General features: G+C 35.6%; 1 protein-coding gene across 3 annotated transcripts in view; it reads right to left on the bottom strand.

Annotated features, from left to right (window-relative positions):
* The window catches only part of LOC135210982 (methylenetetrahydrofolate reductase (NADPH)-like), a 183,386-nt gene extending 171,447 nt beyond the window's left edge, over positions 1-11,939 (bottom strand). Inside the window, exon 1 of one of the 3 annotated variants that reach the window (XM_064243981.1) lies at positions 11,786-11,939. The gene's annotated coding sequence lies outside the window, so the exon portion shown is untranslated. Of the gene's footprint in view, positions 1-8,539; positions 8,559-8,648; positions 8,780-11,785 lie in introns of those variants that run through there. The other 2 variants (XM_064243982.1, XM_064243983.1) reach the window with 2 other exon arrangements.
* Positions 11,940-13,286: the final 1,347 nt, after the last annotated feature.

The raw sequence follows: 13,286 nt of genomic DNA, 5'->3' as shown, positions 1-13,286 counted from the left end.
AGGTTGGTAGAATCTCCACTCCCTGCTGAACAGAGGGTGTAGACCAATCATTTACAACATGCATACCAGTATGTATAGTACGTATAATCAAGGCACTTCAGTTTATGTTGAAGGTCAGCAGCCGAACATTCAGTACCCAAATCAGTTGCACAGAGAGCATTTGGTTGAACAGGGTTTTGATGGACACCAGGGCCAACAGAGTCATGAGGTGCAAAAAAAGAACCAAGTGATAAAAAACAGAAAGTTGAAATTCTGTAAAAAAGAAAAAGAAAAGAAAAAAAAAAACCTACGTAAAGTGAAAAAAAAGTAAAAAAAAAAGTTAAAAATCAAAAAGAGAAAAAAAAAAAAAATGGCAGAAATTAAAGCCGCTTTTCATAAAGTGCAATCATCTGGATAGTTACGTATGTACGTAGCCTCACTCAAAAGGTAAGCTTCCACATTTTACGTAGTATATTTCTTGTTACCATGTACACTAATATACACTTTATTTACAGGTTATATTTTGCATTTTTTTTTATTGATTTAGGTATTGAATGGCCCAAATTGTTGTAGTATTTCATTGTTTATAGGTCAATTTAGCTTTATTATGAAATTTACTGGGGTGTTTTTGGAGGGCTTGGAACAGATTAGCCATTTTACATGTAAAATGTGGTCCAAGATACGAAAACCTCATGATACGAAGGACGCCTCGGAACGGATTAATTTCGTATCTCAAGGTACTACTGTATATATATATATATATATATATATATAATATATATATATATATATATATATATATATATATATATATATATATATATAATATATATATATACAGGTACTTTCCTACTTACAATCAAGTTTGGTTCCGACCCACTGGTTGTAAGTCAGAATGGATGTAAGTCGAACCTTAGAAAGTGGCCAACATACTGGCTAGGGTGTACTATCAAACCTTTGCTATATAAAAGTGCCTACTTAGTACTGTAATGTAATGTACAATCATTATTTCAATCTTTTTACCATAATGTACTTCTACTAATACATTTTAATCATTTATGTAATAGTATATATTACATACAAACAGGCATTGAGTTACAATGGGGTTAGGTTCTTGCATGCATGTCAGAAGTCGATTCTTACGTAAATTGGTTTGCAATTCAGTCTACAGTACAGTTATTACCAAATGATGCTGCAGATAGGGCAGGGTAACTCAAACTGATGCTGCCTGAGTGATGAGAGTTCTCATGCCTGAGTGATGAGAGTTCTCATGAGATGGTGCAGTGCCAAGTAACTCAATGGTCAACTGTCTGAAGTAAGGTTGTAAGTACGAGTGGTCGTATGTCGAGCAGGTTGTAAGTCGGATAGTAGTTGTATATATATATATATACAGTAGTACCTCGACATACGAAAGGCTCAACTTACGAAAAACTCAAGATACGAAAGCAAATACAAAAAATTTTACATCTCTACATACGAAAATTGCTCAAGTTACGAAAGGTTGTTGCTGTAAAGTCCCAAGATTCGCCCGGACCATCGAGAAGCGAGAACAATTTTAAAACTCCCGCGCCGCCAGCTGAGTAAACTCGCCACCATCCTCCCGCTCTCCAATTGGTTCCTGATGCTAGTCACCCCATAAGATCCTGCTCTCCTATTGGTCAGCATCTACCCCTTGTGCTTTAAGTGTATTCTATTGGTAAATGGATGCTGTAAATTGAAAAACTTATTCATGCAATACATTTAATAAAAAAAAAAAAAAAAACATTAGGTAAAGATAGAATAAAGAATAGAAATGAATGGTTATTATACTGTTTGGTAGTTTCAGTAGTTGAAGAGAGATAATGAAAATTTATGGCTTACTGTGTACGAGGAAAAGTGATTGCTTGGCGATCGTTCGATACTCGTAAGTACTGGATGTAAACAGAAGTTTGAAAGCTTATTTTTTGTTTGTTTATTATAGTTAATGGTTCCCTAATAATTATTTGAAATGAGTACATGCAATACATTTCATAAAAAAAATAGTGAATTAGATATCATAAAATATAAAATAAATCAGACTGCCAACAAATACGTATTTTTTTAGAATTCTTCTTCTGTTTTAATATTATGTTACATATATGTTTCATTATAGCTGTCAGTAACTCGGTATCTCCATTAGGTAAAGAAAGAATAAAGAATAGAAATGAATGGTTATTATACTGTTTGGTAGTTTCATTAGCTGAAGAGAGATACTAATGAAAATTTATGGCTTACTGTGTCCTTGGAAAAGCGATTGCTTGGCGTTCGTTCGGTACTCGTAAGAGCTGAATGTAAACAATTGATTGGAAGGTTTTTTTTGTTTGTTTGTGTATTATATAGTTAATGATTAATTAATAATTATTTGAAATGAGTACATAATGATTATTCATACATTTTATTGGCATATTCTAAGCTTTTAGCTTCTAAGGTTTAGATGTCAGAATCATAGACTAGGCTATAGTAGCAACCGCTAACATAGGCTAGGCTTATTGCTAAGGGACATATGCTAAAGTCCTAATATATGCAGTAAAAATGGGGTTGAACATTACATGCAGTTGAATATTACTCAAGTATGTACAGTATTTTGCCTTTTAGGAGTCATATTTCTTCCATTGGATCGGCGTCGTAACCCTAGAACATGTGTTTTAGGCCTGGAAATATAATTTACTGGGGTGTTTTTGTAGGGCTTGGAACGGATTAGCCATTTTACATGTAAAATATGGTCCAAGTTACGAAAACCTCATGATACGAAGGGCGCCTTGGAACGGATTAATTTCGTATCTCGAGGTACTACTGTGTGTGTATGTATCTATATATATAATTATCTATATATATAATTTTAATATATATATTAATCATTTATATAGATATAATACACGTTTACAGTGGAAAGGGTGGACAGAAGGTGGAACTAGAGTCAATATCAAGGTAAAAAAAAAAAGCCACTAAATACCATAATTAAAAGTCTTTAATCATTCACCATTTTTGTGGTTCATCTGGACTAGGGGATGGAGTGAGAGGGGGAAGAATATCACTCTATGCTATTAAAGAATATGAAAAATTGAACTAAGATGGGAACTTTTCAATTAGCCATATTCTGAGTTCTGTTCAAATGAAGTTTACATATGTCATCTCCTTTTCATTGTCGTACAAACGTGTGTTATGTTGAACTTTTGCAGTCATATTTGCAATTAGCAACCCAATACTGTACTCCACTATGCCCTGTCTGATGTAAAAATCCAATTGGCCAAGACCAGAGTGCAATAAAAAAAAAATTGCACTATACTGATTTTAAAAGGAGATAAAGCAGTGATTCATACCTGCAGCAATGTACCTCAGAATTCCATTAGTAGAGAGGGTAATTATTCTGTGCAACAAAAACATGGGCACTGCAAAACGAAAATGAACTCACAGCATGAATGAGGAACAGGTGGAGATACAGGCAGTCCCCGGGTTACGACGGGGGTTCCGTTCTTGAGACGCGTCGTAAGCCGAAAATCGTCGTAAGCCGGAACGACGCTTGGAAATATGTCTTAAACTAATAAAAAGTTATAAAAACCTTACTTGTAATCCTTTGGTTACACTACATGTTGTTTCCTGTAGTTTTATGTACAACCTGGAGTTATTTTCATAAAAGAATGCTGGTTCTTGAAGGTAAAAGCTATTGTAATCCTCTGGTGACACTACATTCTTGAAGTTTTATGTACAACCTGGAGTGATTTTGCCAAATCTTGAGGGCTACAAGAACAGCTGATTACTATTTAGTATCATATAGACTAATTAAAGTAAACGTATCTTTAAATAGGCTTATATATTAGTATCAACAAAACATTTCCTGCTATGAGTCAGAGGCCGTTTAATGAAACGAACACTTCTCTGTCCTATCTGTTCAGAAAATAAATGTTACGTCAATCCCCGAGACGGTGACCATTGTTGCCAAGGCGTCTCTCTCTCTCTCTCTCTCTCTCTAATTACACTGGAACTTTGACATACGATTGCCCTAATATACAAATGTTTTGAGATACAACAGAAAATTTGCGAAAATATAAGCTTTGATATACAACGAAATATTTGAGATACGATTTTGCGATGAGTGTTAGTTGTATAGGCGACCGATAAATGGCGTTCAGTCTGTTTGTTTGTTGGTGCTGCATGTTAACACGTCGTTGTTTAGTTCGTTGTATTTGCGCCTATTTTTCGTGTTATTTGGCTATTTTATTATTAACCATGGGTCTCAAAGCTAAAGACAAAGCAGGTGATAAGAAAAAACCCAAGAAAATGATTTCGATGGAAGCAAAACATGAAATTATAGCAAAGCATAAAACCTTCCAAAGGCATCACCATTATTTCTAAACTACAAACTGATTAAAATAAAAAAATAAAAATTAGTTTAGCAATGTTATTTCATTTGTGTTTATTACGTAGTTATTAGTGTACATACGTAAATAAAAAGAGAACAACAAATCGTTCCCTGCCACCCTTCCCTACCTCCTCCCCCTGCTGGCCTCACGTCATCTTTCGTTGTGGTAAGTAAAATTCCTTTCTTTTTTTTAATTGATTTTATTAACATTTATTATCATTTATCACATTGCTGTTATTTTATCATTATGTGTGTTATTAATCGTTTATTTGTGTATAAATTGTGTATATTATATGTAATTTAGCTGTGTTTAGGTGTGGTTTCATACCGCTAGAACGGATTAATACATATTACATTATTTTAAATGGGAAAAAATGCTTTGAGATACAACTGTTTTGATATACGACGATGGTAACGGAACAAATTAAATTCGTATGTCAAAGTTCCAGTGTACTGGATAATGTCTCTCTTTGGATACTTCAATTTTGCCAAATCTTGAGGGCTACAAGAACAGTTGATTACTATTTACGTATCATATAGACTAATTAAAGTAAACGTATCTTTAAATAGGCTTATATTATTAGTATCAACAAAACATTTACTGGCATGAGTCAGAGGCCGTTTAACGAAACGAACACTTCTCTGTCCTTAACTCGGAGCGTCGGAAGACACCTCTCTCTCCTCTCTCTCTCCTCTCTCCTCTCTCTCCTCTCGTCTCTCTCTCTCTCTCTCCCTCTCTCCCTCTTCCTTCTCCTCTCTCTCGTTGTAATCTAACCAGAAACTTCGTTTTGTTATTATTACTGGAAACAAGCAATGATTTTTTTCATTATTTGTGGTTTTGGACTGTTATATGTAAACTTTGCACACCGCAAGCTAGTATGTATTCATTCGCTCGGAAACTAGTTCCGCATATGAGGCGTCATTAAAAATCATAGAAAAATACGACATAAAAAGTGTCGAAAATCATCATAACCTCAAAATTTTTGTTGTAATCTAACCAGAAACTTATTTTTATTAATATACTGTGCTAAACTATAAAGGATTTTTATCATAGTATGAGTTTTTTAAAAGCGTCGTTAACTCGGAGCGTCGGAAGCGTCAGCGTCGTAACCTCGGAACAAGCGTCGTAACCCAGGACGGATTTTTCCATTGAATATTTAAGAAAAAGCGTCGTAACCTCGGAACGTCGTAAGCCGGAACCGTCGTAACCCGGGGACCGCCTGTATTTGGTATCAACTAGGGAGATGGGAAGGGGGACAGGAAGGACAGTGTACCCAAGATTTGGTTAGGTTAGAGAAGGTTAGGTTATGATGTATCCCTGCAAGTACTACTACACGCTAACATAATTTTGTGTAAAGGTTAAGTAATGTCAAAGCTGACCCAGTCAAGTAATCTGCATGCATTGGCTTAGGTTACATTAGGAAGCATACCTTTAATCACTATTACCATTGTCAGTATAAAAATAGACCATACAAGGCATCTTAAGTACACTTCCTCTGCTTGGATGGTTTTTAAATGTACATATACAAGAAAATACTTCATACGGAACTAATAGTATGCATAACTCAAACCTCTACATGCTACCTTGAAAATTTTCTGTTCTAACAATCTTGGATGTGTGCTGGTTCTCACAACAAGCAGTCTACTCAGAGAATAAGTGATCTTAACAATCTTGGATGTGTGTTGGCTCTCGCAACAGCCAGTCTACTCAGAAAATAGGTTATCTTAAATGTGAAAGTCTATGGCTTTTATGATATTCTTGATACAATTTTGAAAAACTACATAGGGAAAGGTTTTTGTTGAATGTATTTAGGTTATGAAAATCACTATTACTAATGTAATCTGATATTAAATGAGTACTGTAATTGTACTACTCTTATGGTCTTTGGTATGGTTTGAAAGAATCTGATTCACATTTCTATAGAAAATGGTTGGTTTCCCCATCACAAGCCCACTATGTTTGCCAAGAACTTGGAACCAAAGTAGGAACTATAGGCTAACCTTAGGGTCTGGGTTGACTAAATGTACATGGGCACAAAAAAATAATGAATAATCACAGTATATTAGTAAAATAATTTTGTTTGTAATCTATAGTGACCTATGCCACTTTAGGAAGGACCCAGGATTGCATAATGGTCATTAAAGATATATCTTGCATCATTTTTTAATTACAGTGATATTTATTTGAAGTTTTTCCACTATATATTATTGGTTGTTGGGAGGTGACAGGCTTTTGTGCTACAATACCTTAGTTTAACCAAACCACTGAGCTGATTAACAGCTCTCCTAGGACTGGCCCTGTGGCCGAATCACAAAAAAAAAAAACTCAAAACACACGTACTACCATATACTTGACACACTTAGGGTGAGGAGCTGCACTGTCCGCTGGACACAGCCATCGTAACACAATACACAAACAACCAAACAAGGACAACAATCACACAATTCAATAACTGTACAAGCAAAGACCACTGCAAAAACAATCACTAACAACATAAAAAAACAATAACACAAGTCAATACACCAATCTCACCAACAACACTCAACTCCAATAACTCATACACAACACAACAGAACTCACAAACACAACAAATTCAACAACACAGGCACAACAAGTTTCAAACGCACATCAGCAATAATTATAACAACAACTTCAAAAAAACACAAAATAACTAACCATCAATAATATTCATGACTGCTGCCAAAAAACTGACTCTCCACCATAGGCTCTGATCACAGACTGACTAAAAAATACAGACCGGACTTGCAACCGACCCAACACACAACAACCCCTCGCTGAAAGAGCAATTTGCTTGTTAACTATCCATTCACACAAACACAAACAACCTAGGTAACAAGCCAACAACCAAAACAGCCACCCACTTTGTCTCTCTCTCTTTAACATACGACCCCTGAGAACGTTGTCAAATGAAACTACAATAACTCCTCCAAAGCCTGAAGGATTAGATATTTTTACGCGGCTGGAACCAACTGGTTGCTTAGCAACAGGACCTACAGCTTATTTGGGATAAGAACCACATTATATTGAAAAATGAAATTCTAATCATCAGAAATACCTAAATTCCTCTGGTTTTGCATTGGCAGAATGGAGAGCCAACTAGGGCTACCAAATCGGTATGCGAGTACACAACTCGCCCGTCCAATGAGGAACTTAGGCTATAGGCTATGTGCTACTGATGACATTTTATGAGATCTTCAATGTTACTCCATTAGGTAGATAGGCTAGTATAGTATGACACCTAGTAAACAACTTTTTCAACCAAGGAAAAAGTCATAAATTCTTACTCTGATACCTACACCAAGATGTTTTCAGCCTTCAGTAATATTTCTAAACAGTGTCTTCATTATCTAGTACTATATAGGTATAGCTAGTTAGTAGGTATACTATAGGTAATACTAGCCTAGTTACTACCTAGCTAGCCTATAGTCTGGCTAGAGGATCCGGAGGGGATCAAAGGCAAACTAACCCGGACCTAGGCTAGTTAGGGTAAAAAACCGCATGGTACAGGGGTGGACCATGTACGATCAATGTGTACAACCCCAAGAATAGTACATTAGTATAACGCGTCCTGACACCGGAGTAGAGGTCTTTAGCTCCGATTCTCACCAACAAGAAGTCGCATCTGATGCCCATCTCCGATGTCAGGACGCGTTATAATGTACTTTTTTTGGAGTTGTACACATTGATAGTACATGGTCCACCCCTGTACCATGCGATTTTTTACCCTATATGCATTTTCTATTTTCCGACTGGTACATTTAACAAGATTTAGGGTAGGTATGTTTCTCACACCCAAAAATCCCGGTTTCCCACGTGGCCCCAGGTAGGTACTCTACTACCTAGCTAACCTAAGTAGTAGGCTAGTAATTGGTAATTAAAGGAAAAACCTAATAGGTAGCCCTATAGGTAGGCTATACTAACTAGCATAGCCTAGACGGCTACCGAGCTACATTAGTAGGTAATAACAAAGTAGGTAGGTAGCTTAATTTTTACAAATTGTAGGCTAAGTGATACATTGAATTATCTGTCTACGATAGCCTACCTACTAGCCTAGCTAATAGCAATTTTCCGGTCACGTTAACACACTACTATAACAATGACATCATACAAGAACAATGACATCATATGAGATGGTATGGTGTACATAAGCTGAAACTTACAACAACGTCCATCCATTGCTCAGAATGAGTGACAGTGATCTATGGAATATGGATGTGGATTATGAATCATGATGTAAACAAACGTTTCCTGGTCCATCGGACTGCTTACCTTTACGTAAAATACAATAATACTCAAGTCATAAACCAACACTCAATTTCACATTTTTTTCCAAGACGGTAATGTATTCTGGAGCCATAAACTTTAACAACTAGTATATCTTCATCTTGAAGTTTATCCAGATTTTGTGAAGATTAGGAAATAGGAATAATGTCTGGGATCCTTTAAGCAGAACCGCAGAAGAGCTAGGGCCGGCACCCGGCGGGACATTTGAGATTTTAGTAGCAGAACTTTCCTGGCAATTACTGTTAGTGAAAGCATTTTTTTTTTTTTTTTTTTTTTTGAGTTGGGCGGAGAAGGACGGAGTGCGCGATTGGGAAGCTAGCTATAGAATAATTGGGGAACTCACAAGATCTCTCGTGTGTATGCTTCTAATAAACCTCAGGCTGTTCCGCCTCTAGCTCTTCTGCCTATGGGATCCCAGACTTCATTCCTATCTTTATAAAATTAGGTTAAACTTCAAAAGAGAATGTTAAAAGTTTATGGCTCCAGATTACATTACCTGCTTGGAAAAAACGGGAATTCGAAAGCGTCGATAAACTGAGTTTAATTTATATTTTACCTAAAGGTAAGCAATCGTGAAACGTTGTTTACATCATTACATACGCACACACACACTATATATATATATATCAAATATTATATATATATCTATATTATATAGATATATATATATAGTATATATATTATATATATATACTTATTTTATATATATGTGTGTGTGTGTGTGTGTGTGTGTGTGTGTGTGTGTGTGTGTGTGTGTGTGTCAGAGGTTAATAATTGCTAAAAAAAAAAAAAAATGTCTCGTGTAAGAGAAGGCCATAAACGCCGTATGACGATGAGGTATTTGTATACTTAATCACCAGCTTCTGGGCCCCAAATGTCCATATTCAAGATAAATGAAAAAAAAAGTACGAGTAAAATTCAGAACAAACAACACGAGGACAAACAATTTTGGAAAATGACAAATCTATAACGATAAATTGAAAGCTGATATTATTCAGTTGTTGAGGTCTGCCTAAACAGACAAAATCCAACGTTTACAAATGTAAATTTAACATAATCCTTTTCATATAAGTAGATCTAGTTCAAACATTTTAGACAGTACTTTCATATTTTTATGAAAACTGTCCTATATAAAACTTAATTCGGTTACAACGAACGAAAATTGTTCTGTTGTCCTGTAAAGGCTAACCTCCATTTCGTTCTGTTCTGTTTCCATAGTGTTTTTCCAGTTTGACTAATCCTGAAAATTTAATTTGTGTTTATGGAAAATGTGCAGACTAGTGACAGAGTTTGAATGCATTTCTAAAAGTATAAACGTAAATATTAGTGAGGGCAAGGTGATGGGGTTAAATGAAAGTAGTGATGATGAAGGACACACACACACACACACGCACACACACACACACACACACACACACACATATATATATAGATATATATTATATATATTATATATACATATTATATATTCATACACATATATATATATATATTATATACATATATCTATATATATATATATATATATATATATATCTATACACAGAGAGAGAGAGAGAAGGGTACTAAACGTAATGTATGTAATAATTCTTTCATTCCTCGCAGTTAAGTTTTATACCGTGTGCGTGTGTTAATAATTAGCTCTCCTATCAGAAGGAATACGGTAAAATATTAAAACTTAAAACACTCTTTACCCACTTTCTTTACACCAGAGCAACGCCAAAATAGATATAAAAAAAAACCTGAGAGTACAATGAAGAAACATCGACGCATTGGAAATGACGAGAAAAGAACGGAAAGACGAGCATTTAAACTATTGGTCACAACACAGCGAGGCTTGAAATTTATTGTTAAGGTGAGTAATTAGTTAATTCTGTCACACGTTGATTAAAAAGATTTGACAAAGGTGCGCCAAGCAATATGATGTAAATTGCTTAAAAACACACTTCTGGCCATTAAGGATAAGGTTGTCGCGCACATTCACCTTGGTCTTTATTTAAAAACTATAGATTATGAAGTATTTAGGTTACTAACGGACGGCATGCTAAGATAAAATGTTACTAGTTTATGGTGGAGCCTCCCGTTAAATGAGGATCAGCAATTATTTCTGCAAATAATTGCAGCGACAATTCGAATACTAAAGCATAAACGAATGCAATAGATGAATCTAGCTATTCTGAACCAGAACGACGAAGAAAACTGAATTACGGGACGTACGCTGTCAACACATTCTTTGCTCAGCACGAAGACCTGTCACATGATTTTGTGAATGAATCTCCCGCCCTTTGATAGGATGTGATAATATAAACTCATTTTCATTATGTCAGCGGTTTCTTTATAACATTTCATGCCTTGTTAGTCTTTTATCGTTTGTTTTATAATACAAAATTAAATATACTGCTGTTATGTCATTTATCGTATAACGCACAACTTATGACCATAATTTTGTAGGCGTAACAGCGTCAATTTTCTTCCCTCGAAGAATAAAAAACGCCTAATATCAAATCATAGAATAATGTCTCCAGAAATAGGCAGATGTAAACTCAGCGTTCATTATAAGAAAACCAAGCTATCGACTATACAACTGGATACATATTGACGTTGAATTTCCAAGATTAAGAGTTTACTATCTAGAATTCGTCGTGTCCTCGTACTATATTGGGAAAAGACAGTTGAGAAATTCTGAACTTCATCGCCATCTAGCCCTTTACAGTCGTTCATAAGGAGAGAACACACACATATATACATACATACATACACACACACACACACACACACACACATATATATATATATATCTATATATATATATATATATATATATATATATATAATATATACCTGAATTTTTTCATGACCGAGTTTAATGTTGACAATCGTTTCCATGGAAAACAAAACAAAACAAAAAATGCTTACAAATACCAAGGTAGTTTTTGCACATAAGTTTTACTCCTTTTCGTAAGTGTTTTCCTTCGTAGCCTAAGTCGAGGGAAAAAAAATATTGCCTCTAAATCATGCCGATATAATTTACAACAATCCTCATCACTAGCACCATACAGACGACACATAAGTCAATAGTACAAGTCATTAACCAAACCAAAATGAGTCGGCTTTTTACTCACAACTCGTTGCTAGAGGTGCATCCGCGAACGCTGGGGAACGTCGAATCTAGATAACTTTGCGTTCTCGATCCCCTCTGTATCCAGACACCCAAGCAAGCCTTGCCTACCAGGAAAATGAGACCGCTCCACAGTCGCTCTCCTCCTTATGTACCTCACTGGCCTGAGTTACTTGTTAATAATTTAAAGAGCACAGGTTTCGTTCTGATTGTGATGTTTGATGCTCTTCATCAGTTTATCGAATAGAAATATTTAACTGTAACAAACTTGTGCAAAAACTTTCTTGAATAACTAAATGTGCCAGTGACAATAAAAATGACAAAATTAAGGCTGGTGCCAAGAGGCACTAAAGGCTAAGCGGTGTGTCCACAGTTGATCGTAGTTTTCATAATCGTTCGCCCGTACTAACTTCTGTTAACCGCATTTCTCTCCACTAGAATCACTCTTTCAAAAAATTATAGAATATAAGAATACCAAAGCTATTTCTTTATCTTACTTTAATTGATTTATTCTTAATGGTAAAAATATTTTGTTTTTCGTTTTAACGTAGACGTTTTCTGACAACGTTCTGGCACTCAACTCAGACATATCCCCAAGTATAGGCAACATGTGACGTCATAGGTAGACTTTGTCTGTTGGCTCTATGTTTACAGATATACTATAGTTGTGAAGTGTGCGCGCGCTCAGAGGTCGGTATGACGTACTGTACGTTGCTGTCACTCGTCGATCACGTGCGTCTTCCATTGGGAAAAGGCCGACAAAAAAGTGTGATTAGCTTTATTGTGTGTGTGCGCGCGCGCATGTATGTGTGTCAATGAAAACTAATGTAAAGCAATGCCATTGAACATTGGACATGCCAATTAACTATGCAATGCAGCTATAATTTCCCATAAGCCTGAATGCCATAGCTATTTCCATCGTGCAAATGCACATTATATGCACTGTTAAAGGAAAAACTTAATCAAAAGAAAATAGACGCAATGCATCTACGCACTACGACAGTTTTACTGGCTTTCGCTGCCCTTTTTGACCTATCTCAAAGCATTTCTTGTCCTTATCAAACCAACCAGATTACTAGCAGTTAATCAGTGGTTTGACTTCGTAAATTTTATTTTCTTTTTTTCATCTGTAAAATGTTGTGATCTATAAGATTTTATATCAACAACTCCGGTAAATAGGGGGCGGGGTGGGGGTGGGGATGAGCTTAATTATAACTATGTTGCAGTGTTCATTTTATTTATAGTCTCTCGGGTTCAACGTCTAATTTTAGTAGCTCTGTCTGATGCTCGTGAGATAACAATTAGTCGATAAATGATCAGAGTTTATCTTACCAAAATTAATGTCTTGACTTAAATATAGTTTATATAAATTTTGTCCGGTATATTTAAAAGATTTTCGAAAGAATAAGATATTCTAGTGAATTATTTAGAATCGGTACAGAAGGATAAGGGGTCCACGCGGGAGTAGGTACCATGTTCCTATGCGAGTGCTGCCGTTTCATGAA

This window comes from Macrobrachium nipponense, chromosome 4, assembly GCF_015104395.2.
Source record: "Macrobrachium nipponense isolate FS-2020 chromosome 4, ASM1510439v2, whole genome shotgun sequence".
In the NCBI taxonomy this organism is placed as follows: Eukaryota; Metazoa; Arthropoda; class Malacostraca; order Decapoda; family Palaemonidae; genus Macrobrachium; species Macrobrachium nipponense.
Note: the sequence above shows the minus strand (reverse complement) of the source record. Positions and strands in the feature narration are given on the sequence as shown.